Below are 15,448 nucleotides of genomic sequence, written 5' to 3'. Positions count from 1 at the left end.
TATATATATATATATTAACTGTATTTAAAAAAACCTATATGAAAGCAGAATTCAATAAAAAAACTCAATCATGCAACAATCAGTATGGAATTTCACTTTAATGAATAAGAGTAAAATATTTCACTACAATTTACGATTTAATTACCATAAATTATTATTTATTGTATGTATATTTATTATATTTATTTAATCCACAATTCTATTACATGCAGTTGACATAAAAATATCTTTCTTCAAAATATCTGAGGTCAACCACAGTTCTTACTAACTTGAAAATTCTATATCAATACAGCCTTACTGATGACATTAGCAACGAAACCAGATTTTCCCATTTTTATGCTTCCCTCTACATTTCTCTGGCTTGTTATTCCCCGAATACTTTGAGTCCTATAAATCTATAATGATTTTACGCAGCTTTATTATAAGATTTATAAAGAAAGAATATTCACTGGAAACCCAATTTAGGGATATAGCCTGATGTAGTAGTAATTCATTCGTTTGTCTTGTTATTCGAACTCTTCGCTACATATAATTCCACAACGATCTTCCGGACCTTACTTTTCAGTTTTATAAAGAAAGAATATTCACTAAAAACTCAATTTTGAAGTGTTGGCTGATGTAGTAGCAACTCATTCGTCTGCATTGTTATTCGCTGAACTCATCGCTACTTATAAATTTATAACAATATTCTGGACCTGATTTTTCAGTTTTATAAAGAAAGAATATTCTCTAGAAACCCAATTTAGAGATGTACCCTGATGCAGTGGTAATTCATTCGTCTGCCTTGTTATTCGAACTCTTCGCTACTTATAAATCCAGAACGATCTTACGGACCTTACTTTTCAGTTTTATAAAGAAAGCATATTCTCTAGAAACCCAATTTAGAGATATACCCTGATGTAGTGGTAATTCATTCGTCTGCCTTGTTATTCGAACTCTTCCCTACTTATAAATCCAAAACGATCTTCCGGACCTTACTTTTCAGTTTTATAAAGAAACCATGTTCTCTAGAAACCCAATTTAGAGATGTAGCCTGATGTAGTAGTAATTCAAAGTGAAATTCGTGTGTTATGATCATCGTTGTCAATTTTTTTCTGTCATCGAAGCAATTTTTGTTTCTTCATTTAAATAATTTATGCGATTTTATTTTTTAAATATAGTAAAAATGTGTTATAATAGATGCTGTTGACTGTTGAGGCCCTTTTGTCTGTATTTTAATGCCATGGTTATCAGAGAGCATACACCAATGCATTCTTCTGATAAACTAGAACCTTCTCTTTCATTATATAGGGTTATTTATACGTTGTTAAAGTAACAACAATTTTCCATTTGCGATATAATCGACAAATATTATATCATGCTTATACACTGATCCAATTGCCATAATCTTTTCAAATATTATTTTCGTGCTCTCAAAAACTGGATTAATGTGAATAAATATTGGAAATGTAGTTTCAATAAAAACATTTTCTCAGGAGGGCATGACTGGCTCCTTTCACTCCATGGCTCCTTTCTAAATATAGTAATGATATAAATATCGACTGGTCAGAACTTCTGGTGGCATTGGTGTCTATACTTCATTATTTAAATCTAATGAACTAATAAAGGATGAGTGATTCCTGAGATAATGTTTTGTATTAGTTTTTTCAAGTCATTCTTTTGCCTCAATGATATAGTTTTCCCACCTACACTATTTCTATAACAAAAAAATTTTTTAAAAAACCAGAAATGATCCCAATATCATCAAATTTTGACTTAACATAAATTTTATGAAAGCATTAATGTTTAAATATCATTAAAGTTTGACACACCTTTTCTGAAAATACTGATGATTGTAATAGTACTAAATTTTGACACATATTCTAAGAAGATTAGTCTAAAACAGCCGCTATTAGTTTTTTTTCTAAACAGCCGCTATTTTTGTATAAGACCTGCTAAACAGGCTTGCTAAGGTACTTTTCTTTTCTATTCAAATACTATAAAAAATACTATATACCATGGTATATAAAAATTTTGCTTGCTGTTTCTAAGCCAATTATAAATTCAAGGAATCATAGTTAAATCGTATATACAAAGCATCCATTTTTATACACTGTTAAAAACACAATAATTAAATAACAAACAGTAAATAAATAATAATTAAGTTTCATTATATCAATGAAAATAATTTCTTATAAAAAATTGTCAAAAAAATAATTTGTTATCAATTCATTAACGCTTAGCATATATTCCATATGAGGTTATCTGGTGCAACTGCTAACAGTTTTGGAATAAAAATTTGGTCTCCAGTTAAAGTTTAAGCCAAAATTATTACGATTTATTCTATTTATGTGTAAACTTAAAGAATGCCAACTCGGGTATGCTTCAAATAATACTAAATTTTATAGCATTTGTATTGCTAAGACCCAAATTTGGTGCTACATGCAACAGAACTGCATGCATGCAACGATGCAGTATGTTGCCACAGACGGGAATGCCTGAAAGAGTAGTGGTTCTATGACATAGTAAAATTTGAAGTTTCGTTTAAGCATACCCGCACATAGGAAAAGTTTCTAAAAGGTTAAATTATTTTAATAGTCTACAACAACAATTGCTGTAGTTGCTCTGAAACTGTTGGATAACTTTAATACGTTTATGTATGAGCAAATAAAACTAAGTTAAAGTTCCAAAACACGCAAAAAGGAAGATAGTATTATGAAATAAAATTTAAAAAAAAAATGTTTATTTTCTTGAATCCTTAAAATAATTATGTGAATTGTTTATAGTATTGAGTTTTGTTGTGTTGCTGCCAAGGTTGGTTGCACTGATGACACTAAGATCACTGGCAGAAGCACAAATGTTGGAAAAAAATTTCAGAAAAGTGGTCCAAATAATAAATAAACATTAAGTTGCATTATCCTTATTTAAATGAGTTAATATTTTAAATTAAGTTTGAGATTATTCTAATTTAGACTGAAAATATGCAACCAGATGGTAAGGCGGACTTGTGTTTCGAAAAAGAAGGAAATTCTTGCCAAAATTAAGATTATAATTAATTATTTAATTCAGATTAATTACACACAGTTTATGAAGTTGGTTTTAGAAATATTTAGATACTTTAATTTTAATATATAAAAATATATTAAGTGTAGCAGAAATAAAAAATCGAAAAAAAAATTATTATGTTATAATTACAAACAATTCAGTGAACTATAAACAATTCAATGAAGTATAAACAATTCAATAAATTGTAAATTGCAATTTTGAAAAAAAAAAATAGTTTCAGGCATAAATCCGCCACAGAAGAATCTGCGCACCATATCCTGGAAATAAAATTTTTTAAGACGCATTTAGCCATTTGATTTCGTAGCTTAAGAAGATTGAAATTGATGCAGATTTGTCCGCATGAACCAACGATTTCAAGTACTTCTCCAGAAACTACACATATTAAGCAATGGCGTGTCGCTCAAGGGACTATTTATAGTGCGAAATATTTTAAAAGTGAGCTCAGAGTGATGATTTTGTTAACCATAAAATTAAGAAATAATTGCTTAGTAAGTTCTCATTTTGGAAATAAAGTTTGATAACCTGTAAATTAAGTCTTCAAACGAAACATTTATTTATAATATATAAATCAATAGGTTCAATGGTGAAACTTATATTCACAACTGCGCCCAGCTGTATAAAAGTATTATAGGTACATAAATAAATAGGTTTAGGATTCCTTGCTAAGTCTCTAAAAACAAGAATTTATTTATTTTATTATTTAATAAAATATATATTATTAATTTTATTAATATATTATATATAATATTATATTATATTATTCTTAGTCTTGATGAAGCGATAAACAATAATCCAGTCAAGACGTAAAGAGGGGTTTTAAAAATACCTCAAGTTAAGAAAGAGTAAAAGTGCTCAAGTGCACTGGCTCAAATAGCTTCAAGATAAATTATATTTTAATACTTTATAATTTTTAATTATATTTAAAAAAAAATTTTTTTATGTATAATATAAAATCATAATATTTTATTAACATAATAAAATTTAAAATATATATTTTTATATATGTATTTTATTAATATATAATTGTCGGTATCCTGCAAACGACTTAAGATTATAGTTAGAATATTGAATTAAATAAATATTAAGGTAAAATGATTTAAGTTACTCGTATTCTTATTGTTAGTTTTTTTTGTTTGTTTTGGTGGTGAATCCCTATACTACATATCCCTAATATTAATATGTAGTATATTTATTATATATATACGGCAGCCTATGTCTATAAGTGGATAACCACACTTCATCTTAATAGATGCAGAGAGCTGAGCACTTGTAGACAGACCAAACTCATGTTACCGAAACCGTGGACCAGGGAAGCGATAAAAGTGCTTAGCTATTCGCGGAGCACAATAAGTTAACTGACCTCACTTATTACTGGACATGGCAACTTCAAATATCACCTCAAAAAGATAACTCTTGCTGAGGAAGACACTTGCAGACCATGCCTAGAAGAAAAGGAGACAGCGGTGCATATATTGTGCCAATGTCAAATATCACCTCAAAAAGATAACTCTTGCTGAGGAAGACACTTGCAGACCATGCCTAGAAGAAAAGGAGACAGCGGTGCATATATTGTGCCAATGTCCAGCACTGCGGAGGAAGACTGTCTTGGGACACCATTGGGTTGGTGATGAATTGGCAGGAAACCTAAAGCTAAATGAGCTGCTTGCATTAACAAAAGATGTAGTTATGCGAACAGAAGCCACTCCAGCTTTAACTCAATAGTGACATCTGAGAATCGAAGGACGAAAAAGGACCCAAGTCGTTTCGTGGTCTACTTCGACTAATCCTTCACTTCAGTGGGGCTACTTGTTGGACAGTGCGCTGTCCCAACGTCCTACCATATATATAATATGCAGTATACGGACTAGAACTGCTTTTGCATTACTTCGAGGAGAATAATAGTCGAATATAATGACTAATTAGTTCAACACAATACAAAAAAAAAATCAGAGTAATTAAAATATTTTGTTAAAACAAACTTACCTTTATCTTACAATTGGATTGATTTAAACATAAAGAGCTTTTTTTCAAAAAATAGTGAACTACAACAACAAAAACTCTTTTTGTAATAGAGTTTTTGTTGTTGTAGTTCACTATTTTTTGAAAAAAAGCTCTTTATGTTTAAATCAATCCAATTGTAAGATAAAGGTAAGTTTGTTTTAACAAAATATTTTAATTACTCTAGTTTAATTAATTGAATTTTTGACTGACCTTACAGCTGTTTCAAGTATTGCCAAATACATATATAAACACATATATTTTTTTCTTGTACTTATACGATTATAATATTAAAATTACTTACATTTATCATAAATATTTAACACGTTTTTAATTAACATCACGTCATTCCTGTGCTCATAAAACCACTAGAAGACACTAACTCTTCGTTCAAAGAAAATACTTAATACTTAATCCTTTCGATAAACATTTTAATCATCTTCACTTTGTTTCGAGCCTTTAAAGATTGGCCTGTGCGACTACACTAATTATTTGCAAACATCCTAAATAAACAAAACAGTTTGACAAAGTCCTTATAACTCGCAAGAAGTTCATTGTCAACTTGTACCAAAATTAAAAGGACATTAAGACACTGTAACATAAATCTTAAAACCGTTTGATTTCCTTTTCCGTTTGCCTTTATTGCATACTTAATTGTCAATCTTAATTTAACAATCTACAAACAAAAGCGAGAAGTGCAAGTAATTTTTTTTTTGTACACTTTTAATTGCAAAAGCACTTTAATTTTTAATTTACACTGAGAAAAAAAAGGATTTAATACGCAAAACCAATTTTCTTCCAACAAAGAATTGCTTAATTTTTTTCTGGACATTGTGTGATGAGATTGCTTCATTAAAGCGCAGCTTTTAACGAAAAACGAAAATTGTGAAGGACTAAAGGATACTATTTGCTTCAACTGCCACTGTTAATAATGAGTACAAAAGAAAAAAAATAAAAAAAAAAATAAAAAAAAACAAAAAAAGACTGTTAAAGGCAAACAAAAGTGTTAAACTACTTATTTCGTAACATTCGCTTTGTGCTCTTTTTACTCCTTTTTTAAGGAGCTTTTTGCGGTACATCAGTAATGCAAGGGTCATAAAATAAATGAAAGTAAAACAAAATAAAATAACATAAAATAAAATAAAACAACAAACAAATACAATATAACAAAACAATAACAATAAAAACAATAGTAGGAAGAAAATGAAAGAAAACTTGGAAACAACTGCACTGGAGCTGTTAAGGATGCTGTACTCTTGGCACCAAAGCTAAAGAATGTTGGAATTTCCTGCGAACATGCCACGAACGTGCTCCTAATTAAACTTAAGAATTAACTGCTGATTAGGAGTTTTCGTTACACTTGACACGAGCACAGACCCAATTTGGTAACGGGAATGTTAACAATGCAGCTCATAGTTAGTTTAAAAGGACAAACAGGCAAATCGACAGACTCACGAACGCAAAAATGTATTTCCATTGCAATGGCATACGCAACTCTCTAAACATTTATAGGATTCAGGACTCACCGGTATGCCGTCCGCAACCAAATGTAAACTTAACAAAGTAGTGAAAAGAATTTAAGAACTCCGGAGCACTGTGCAGCTATAGTCCAGGCACGTTCATCATCTGTGCCGAGCAGTTAACGGAGAAGCACAACAGAGTTCTGCCATCTTTATATCTTATTTTTATTGCCACTGTCATATTTTTTGGTAATTTTTATTTGGATTTTTTCTCTTATTTTGCTACATAACATATATGCATGCACGTTTTGCAATGGAACACTGTATCTTCTATATATCTATTCACAACACAAAGTATTGTTATATATAAGTTGCATATATTTAGCTCATTCATCATGTTCGGTATATGTTAAATGATTTATACGTGTTAATTTTATTTACTAAATAAGTTTCAGAAAGAAAAATTCACCAACCCTAGTGTATTGTAATCATCATTTGTTGGGGGGAAAGGCAATTAACTAACAGAAACTCATTTCTTAAGCTTCTATAATTGACTGGTGCAAAGCCAGAAGAAAACTTTTTTATAGACCATTTCATCTACTGCAACTATATAAGGAGTGAGTTTTAACCTAAAACTTCACATATGATATTCTATATCCAAATTATATTAGCTTCGTAGTAACGTAAAAAAATAAAAGAAATAAAAAATAATTTGTTGTAAAGCTAGAAAGTATTTATCATTGATAGAGGAAGAGACGTATGATTCCCCAAGCGCAATTGTGAACAAAATTGAAAAAAATATACTATATATTTCTTATCCCATATTTTCTATTAATCACTTTCTATGACTTTGTCCAGAACTATAGACAAAGCGACTTCAGTGTCTTAAAGACTGCTTCTTCAAGGCCTGACAGATAATAAAAGCAGATTTAACGGATCTGCTCAGCTTTATCTAGAAAACCAAATGGTTGAACCAAGACAATACTAACAGATAACAAAGGTTAGTGTAACTTGCCGCTTTCATAAATTTGCAATAGAAATTTTAAAGATTCGATACTCTTGAACATAGACGACATTAAAAATGCCGTTATCGGCCTATGTAGACATATCGGCACAGTCCGATAACTTGAGTGTCATTGAGGAGAAAAGTGATTTGTATGAAGGATTTGTACCGCATGTCGAAACAAGTGCGTACAAGGAAGTGCGTACAATTATATTAGCACAAACGCTCTATACCCAACCTAATATATTCCTTATTTAAGATGTAGATCGAAAGAGTATATTGTGGCGATAGCTTCTATCTTCAATTAATATTAAAAATCCTTCATAGAAATTATATTGGATATTTTTTGTTCGATTGTAATTCAATTCAATTCAATTTACAATATAAAATATCTTCGATGGACCCATTAGATCGTTCTTTTAGAAATCTAGTACTGTTCTGTATTAGTACTAGTTCTGTTTGTTTTTACTTAATTCTATTACATTTTTATCCTTTCAGGCACCATAAGCCACTACTATCACTGTAGTCCATGTAACAAATTTCGTCGGTGATGCCATTCTATGCTCCCAATTGTCCACTCCATTAGGAATTTTGTACCCTGCTAATTTTTTTTCATTCTATTGTTGGTGATTCATTTCTAAGGTCCCAATTGTCAGCTTCATTGGGAATCTAGTAAGCTGTTAATTTTTTCTTCTTTCTATTCTTTATATATCTTAACACCAAAAATATCCTACATCAGTATTATATCTATAAAATCGATATAGACTCTTTCCAATGTTCCACATTCGTTAAAACCCTTTGGAGATTTTCTATGTTTCGCATTCGTTACAACCCGGTTTGACGATAACAAGTTATCAAGTATTCTAGATGGTGTTTTATCTGCTTGAATAGTTATTTTATATTTGCTCGATCGCATATTTAAACAAATTTGTAGATTTGAAATGAATCTACGGTATTCTAAAGTATTCTAATATTTGTAAATTTATGATTGCTGTTTAAGAAAGTAAGTAGTGAATCGATCTTATTCTTGATTTTTAAAGATAAACTTAAAGATTTTGGAGATGGCATATCTTCATCTCCAAGCAGGAGTTACATTACATTTCAACATTTACAATGATCTAAGAGTTTAGCATTCAAATTATTCAGTTATTAAATTTAATTTGTTTTCTGTTCTAGTTTTAATAATCTTAGATTAAAGTTTTTTAGGTGGCAACTACACATCTATTGCCAATATATATATGTCAGTTAGGTCTAACCACATAAGATATAATGTTTACATATAATGTTTACAATTTGGCACCGTAAAATGTTCAGTAAAACGGCATTCACCGCTTAAAGAAAAGCATTTTGTGGAGGCCGTTCAAAAAGTTTGTACCGGTATTCTCAAGGACTAGGATTAAGGACATTTATTCGATAAGCTCCTAGCTAATGCTAATCACATCATCGAATTTATTACTTTTTTATTGAAAAAATAAATCATTGTTATTTATTTGTTGTTGTTGTTGTGATTTCAGTTAGTGCTATTGCGCACTTTTACTCTTTTGTGGCTGGGGGGCTTATCCCTGCCCCACATATAAAAATGCATAGTGCACTTTTTTAAGTTTATCTATATAATTTAACTATTTTATGGCTACCTCATATATAGTTTTAAGTCATTAATTATCATAAATATATGTAGCAAGAGTGCTAAAAACATACAGTCATACATATGGTAATAATACATATACATTAAGCTTTCAAATGAATATATGAAGTATAAGTTAATAAAATGACTCAATAAGACCTGCTGTCAGGAAAATTCACCCTAAGATATTAATAAAATAATTCACTGAATTTTATTTTAAATAATTTATGAACATAATAATAGAAACATAAACAGATGTATGTTATATTATATATCCTCCTGCAAATAAATACATTCTACTGTCAATTTCCTCCTGCATTCACTGCTATAGTAAAACTAACAAATTTATTCCTTCTCTAACCACACAAAACGTCTATATAAGCTGATATAAATGTATCTTGACAATTATGAACTTCTAAAAAAAATTATAAATATTTTATTTCTGTGAAAGATAGTATATATATATTAAGTCTACAACGTAAATTGCACTAAAAAAGGCTATGATTTTTTCTGGATTCTCTAATGTAATGACACTTTTTCTGATAAATGCTGAAAGCGGCGCCAAGTATGCGCTTAATTCCTTACCCCCTTCGACGGGCGTTGGCGGCGTCTTAACTCTGGTTTTCTTCTAAGGTTGTTGTCGGAAATTTCCTCAATTTTTATATACATATATATACATATATATATTTCTGTTTTTTGTTTTTTTTTGTTTAGTTCATTTCAATTTTAAGCTCAATTTTTCTCCCTTTGGCAGCAGCACTGCAGTCACTTTAAGTTTATTCCGTAAATTGACTGCTTTTCTAATGCAAAAAATTTTCATTTGGGGTCATAAAAACGTTACGACAAATCAAACTGAAACAAAAAACGGTTTACCCTGCATTCGACTTTGGTTATTGCCTGGTAAATGCTCACATGACAAAGGATAATGATACTTTTAAGGAAATGAAAATTGTAGTTGGCAATATTATGCGTTATATTTTCATTTATTTTTTTTTAACATTTTTGCAGATTTTACTGAATTTTTTTTAAATGCTTATACTATTCTTCTTCCCTTTTTTTTTGAATGTTTCCTTGAAATACTAGGAAACATTTAGTATTTGTTTTTGCTGAATAATGTTTCCTGTTTATTAACGCTGTTTTCTAATAAATTTTATTTTCGATTTTTCCATCCATAAAGCAAACACTACTACCTATTGGAAATCTGAGGACATTTAATTTCTACTGTTGAACTAAAAGAAAATTCATAGGTATGCTTTAAATAATCCAGGTATGATCTTAAAGTTGAACGTTGTTTTATCTTCTACTGATAGTCAGTACTTCTCTATGTATTTTGTAGTTAGTACTCTAATGGATACTTAGTCAGTTAGTTGTGGTAGAGGGAGGAACAAGCCCACCTCAATTAGCTAAGAAAGATGTTTTGTATTCACAAATCCTCGTAATTGTGGGTAGTGGAGAAAGAGTCAAACTAGAGGCATTTATAAAAGCAAGATACTTATTGTTAATGCTAGAGATATCGCTGAGTGTGTTAAAGAAGAGGGCCCCCAGAAATTTAAGCCTAGTTCTGGCTAAGCCTGGACATAGACATATCAAGTGTTTTGGTGGCCTTTTTTCGAGAGCTGGTACACACGCTTTGCTGGAGATTCCACAGGGTAGGCCAAGCCTAGCTTCTTCCTATAGTCCAGTGTGCTGTAAAGACATACATTAACCTAGATACCTCTGATTTGCTTCTGTGTAGTATTAAGTCAGGGATTCTACATTTAGAATAGGTTGGCTATAATGAAATACATGGCTACTTAAGTATTAATACAAAGATTTATAATATCTCTGCGCGAAATCCTATATGCGAAGCTTGATGTAATGTTTAAGATACCACTTGAGCTTTAAGTCTAATTATATATATTATGAAAATTTTTTTTTCTTCTATTATTTTTGTTTTATTTTTAGTTTTAGTATATGTAAAGTATTGTTAGTAACATATATTTATTAATACATAAAGAGTCCAGAAGAATTGATAAGTTATACTACAGTAAACAGAGATAGATAGTATCGAATAGTAAGAAACTCTAAGAAAAGAAAGAAAAAATAATTGTGTTTATTTTGTTTTCGTGTATTCACTTTCACTTTTTTTTTTTTTAAGCAAAATTTGTGAAAATTAGAGTACATATAAATCAATATTATATTTTTACCGTTGTAAATGTAGCTCGCCGTGAGGAAGAAGTCAATATATTCTTCATCTAATATATTCTAGAAAATATTTAAAATCCAGGGGGTGATTTTATTTTATTAATTTTAAATATTTTGTTCACATTCGTCATTAAATAAATAATATTTAGATGGTAAATAATATTTGTATCCAGTATGTGACTTCGGTGAGTCGTAGAACAAAGTAGCGTTCGTTACAAAAGACTGTTCTTTTAACAGAAGTTAAAGAATCGGATCTTGTTGAAAGATAACAGCAAAAATTCACAAAACCTTTGCACTAACAAAAACTTGGTGTATAGAGTAGTATTTGATCTAAAGATGTGATGGACCCGAATATTTCTAAAAATTATGAAGTTGGCACAACTACGTGTTTACTGATTTTTTTTTCATGAAATTGAATGTATGGATGTGGGGAGTATACGTTTTTAACACGATAGTGTAGTAAATGATACAATATATCCTATATCAGTTTTGTTAAGCCAGTTATTTTCGTGCATATAACGTTTTGTTGGTGTGAATTTGCTGCCATGATTTTTCAATTTATCACCACTAAAATTTTATATGAGATTATTTGAAGAGTCCTACTCATGTAGACAGTCCTCACCCAATCAATACTATGTATCAAAAAATTTTAGAAAATTACTTGAAGAGAATACAGAACTGCAAGAAGTTTCGTGGTGGATATTTGCATAATATAATTGTACATTCTATATCTAATAGTAAGTTTCAAACACTATTTTACTATAGAACTAAAATATTATTGACATCTTAATTTTTATCAAGTGTAAATTTTTACGGTTACTTATGTAACTATAAAATAGATTAGCCATAACTCCATGTCTGGAAACTTTCACAACATATGGTACTCTTACCATATTTCATATATAACATATACTTTCAAGTATAATAATTTATGCATAAAGAAATATTATTTCTTTAGAAGTGTTATTAAAAGCTTAAAAATAAAATATATTTCAAAAATATCAAAATTTTGCAACAATGCACATTTAATTGCTATTATGTACCAAAATATCAAAGCTTCAAAATATGCCCACTACTTCGGTAAAGTTTAGGTATAAATTGCACTTTTTCAGTGCAAAATTAAAATTATCAGTGAAGTGAACGCAGTGCAGTGTAAATTAAAAAATAGTAGTAAAAATAATAGTAAAAATTAAAAAAGAAGTAAAATAAAATAAAATGGAAAACGTCAAACGACAAATTATGAGGAACCCGCAACGTATGACTATTACAAGTGTTATGTTACAGACCCCGGACCCAGCCTACTGTGAGGAAATGTGAATGCACCTTAAAGTGTAGCGCACAATATTCACTTGATTTTCCCCACTATTTTTTTACACTTTTTCAACATATTGTTTTTTTTTTTTGTTAGATTCATACATGAGGTCTCATATAAAGCATAAAAGAAATAAAAATAGAAATAGAAATAAAAGTAAAATTAAGAAATTAAAAGGTAAAACGATGAAGTAAGAAAAGTAAAATGAAATGAAATAAAACACCAAACAGAAATTGTGCAAATAATATTTTGTTTTCATTCTCCATTTTAATTTTGTGACTCCCCTAATGTGCAATGCCGTTTTTACAATGCTTAAACAGGTGGCAACACAAATACGAGTAACAATTGTCAAGTGCTTACAGACGGGGGCTGACAGTTAAGCGTATAAATGCGGTATGTTCACATGCTTATAACTTCCATGTTTTATTTTGTTTTTGATGCTTTCTTTAATGCTTTTCTTTATTTTCATTTTTGTTTTGTTTTTAATTTCTTTTTTTTTTTGGTTTTGTTTTTGATTTTGTTGTCATCTCATTTATTGTTTGTCGAAATTTTCTATATTTTCGTTTTGTTTTTTGGTGATGTTTGAAAGCCGTAAGCACATCGCATACACAACTCTGACGTGCAAGTGATATGCAGTTTTTTGATTCTTATAGAAAATTGAAAGGGTGCAAGTCCTTTATTTGCTTTTAAGGAAAATAAGTGAAAAAAGGTGATTCGAAATTCAGATTTCCTTTAAATTTTTGTATTTTCTTTAGGAAAAACAAAGTAAAAATCAAAAACAAATTGACGAAAGCCTAAGATTTTGTTTATTTAAAAATACTTGAAATTCATGAGCCTCACGGCACGATTCGCCGAGAGCTGCTGTTCAGGTTCCATGTTGGAGTAACACGTATGCCAGGATAAGGTAGTGTTGTGACATGGTGAATACATAATATTATAATGATGTGTTCTTTACTGTTATTATTTCGTACTGTATTTTATGTGACAAGAACAGTGGTTGGGTTATATATCACGTTGAAATGTGTTAAAGTCAAAGGAACATTTCAATATAAAATATTATTTTTTATTTAGTTTTATAAACTCTTTCAAGTATCTTTTCTTTTGTATTTGGTAAATATTTTCTTCAATTTTAAGGTTCTCAATCCACTTTATTACTAAAACTAAGAGTACTGTCAGATCTCAACTCAATATTTTAAATATATTCTAACAAAATGCTGTCAACGGAGTGCTTCCCTGAAACATTAACTTTTTCAGTTCTAATCATCGAAGTTTATATTTATTCTAACCGAAATGCTTACCAAAAAGTTTCTGGTTGAAGTAATAACTCCTAAATTAAAGATTAGGTTGCAAAGTTGGACATTTGATAGACCCTCACATTTCAAAAAATTATAAAGCTGTGAAACATATATTGTTTTAAAGTGTTCGAGCATCGGACTGCTCGAAGAGTTCGAGTTAACTCTAACTCAAACATCTGGATTAAATACTTTAAATTCTGCGAAAAGCTCGAGATGCTGAAAGATAATAGAATTAATTTTATTTTAATTTTGTTTTATACAAAATATTCTGATTTATGTTTTATTTATCAAGCGGTTGAGTTTATGGTGTTCGTACATATTCGAGCTGCTCGCTATGCTCCAACCAAAAGATCGGGTGTAAGTGTGCTGGTCCAAACACCATAATCTCGCTCGCGCTGGATATATGGCCCACTGTCTTCCAAGCTGAGGTTCACGCCATCGAGGTTTGCCCTCGTATCAACATTAACAAGGGGTTGAAAGGCGCCCGAATCTGTAGTTATTCAGATAGTCAAGCAGTAATCAAAGCGTTATGCTCCTGGAAGTTTTTCTCAAAATTTCTAGCAGACTGCTATGACACACTGCAGCAGCTGGCAAGCAATAATAAAGTGACACTGTGCTGGGTGCCTGGTCACACAGGAATTAATGGTAATGAGTCTGCCGATAGTCTTGCACGGGCAGGATCCGCCACTCTAATCAGTGGCCCAGAGCCACATTCTATGTGACTGCTCAGCTTTGATTTGGGCCAGGAGGAGATCACTGGGTCGGGAATTGCTAGCACCTTCCGACATTCGAAAGGCGGAATGTCTTCTGTTCAGTTAGGGTCTGTTGTAGCACAAAACATCAATCATGGTCGCGGTGCTCTGCCCAAATGGGAGCTAGTACCCTGTTCTTTCTTATTCTTATTCTTAAGTGTGCTCGAACATTAAAGTACTCTATTCTTGAGAAGCTCGAATAATATTTGTAGCAATAAAAAAATTTATCAATTCTGATTCTCCTGCCATATGATAACGAAATATTTTCACGTGAAATTAAAAATATGGATATGAAATATGTGTTGTTTTAACAGCACAATGCCAGATAAAATATCTAGATTTATGATTTCTAGGTATTGGCCACTAAGGTCATGTAATTTGGCCACACTACGGTAGTTGTGAATTTAATTTTGGAATATCAATCAATTTAAAATCGAGCAATTGCCAACTGTATTTAAATGAAGAATCGAAAATTACTCCAAAAGAATTGAGGATTGTAGGAAGTCTCATGGAAAACATTTTTATGAACTTGTATTGCACACTTTTTGGAAATTAAAAATTTGTTCGAAATCTCAATCACAAAGATATCATATTTACGTTTACTTCTGGATCCTTGGAATAAATAACCCCGTATTAGAGAATACTATAACCTATATTGACATAATTGTATTACTAGAGCGAAAAGGTATATTACTATCGGAACTTATTGTGTGATATAATATAAGCCTTAGTGGAAACATAATATTACCAGATTTTCCAGATTAAATAAATAAAA

This window comes from Teleopsis dalmanni, chromosome 2 (assembly GCF_002237135.1).
Source record: "Teleopsis dalmanni isolate 2A chromosome 2, ASM223713v2, whole genome shotgun sequence".
Taxonomy (NCBI): domain Eukaryota; kingdom Metazoa; phylum Arthropoda; class Insecta; order Diptera; family Diopsidae; genus Teleopsis; species Teleopsis dalmanni.
This window is presented reverse-complemented; position numbering follows the sequence as displayed.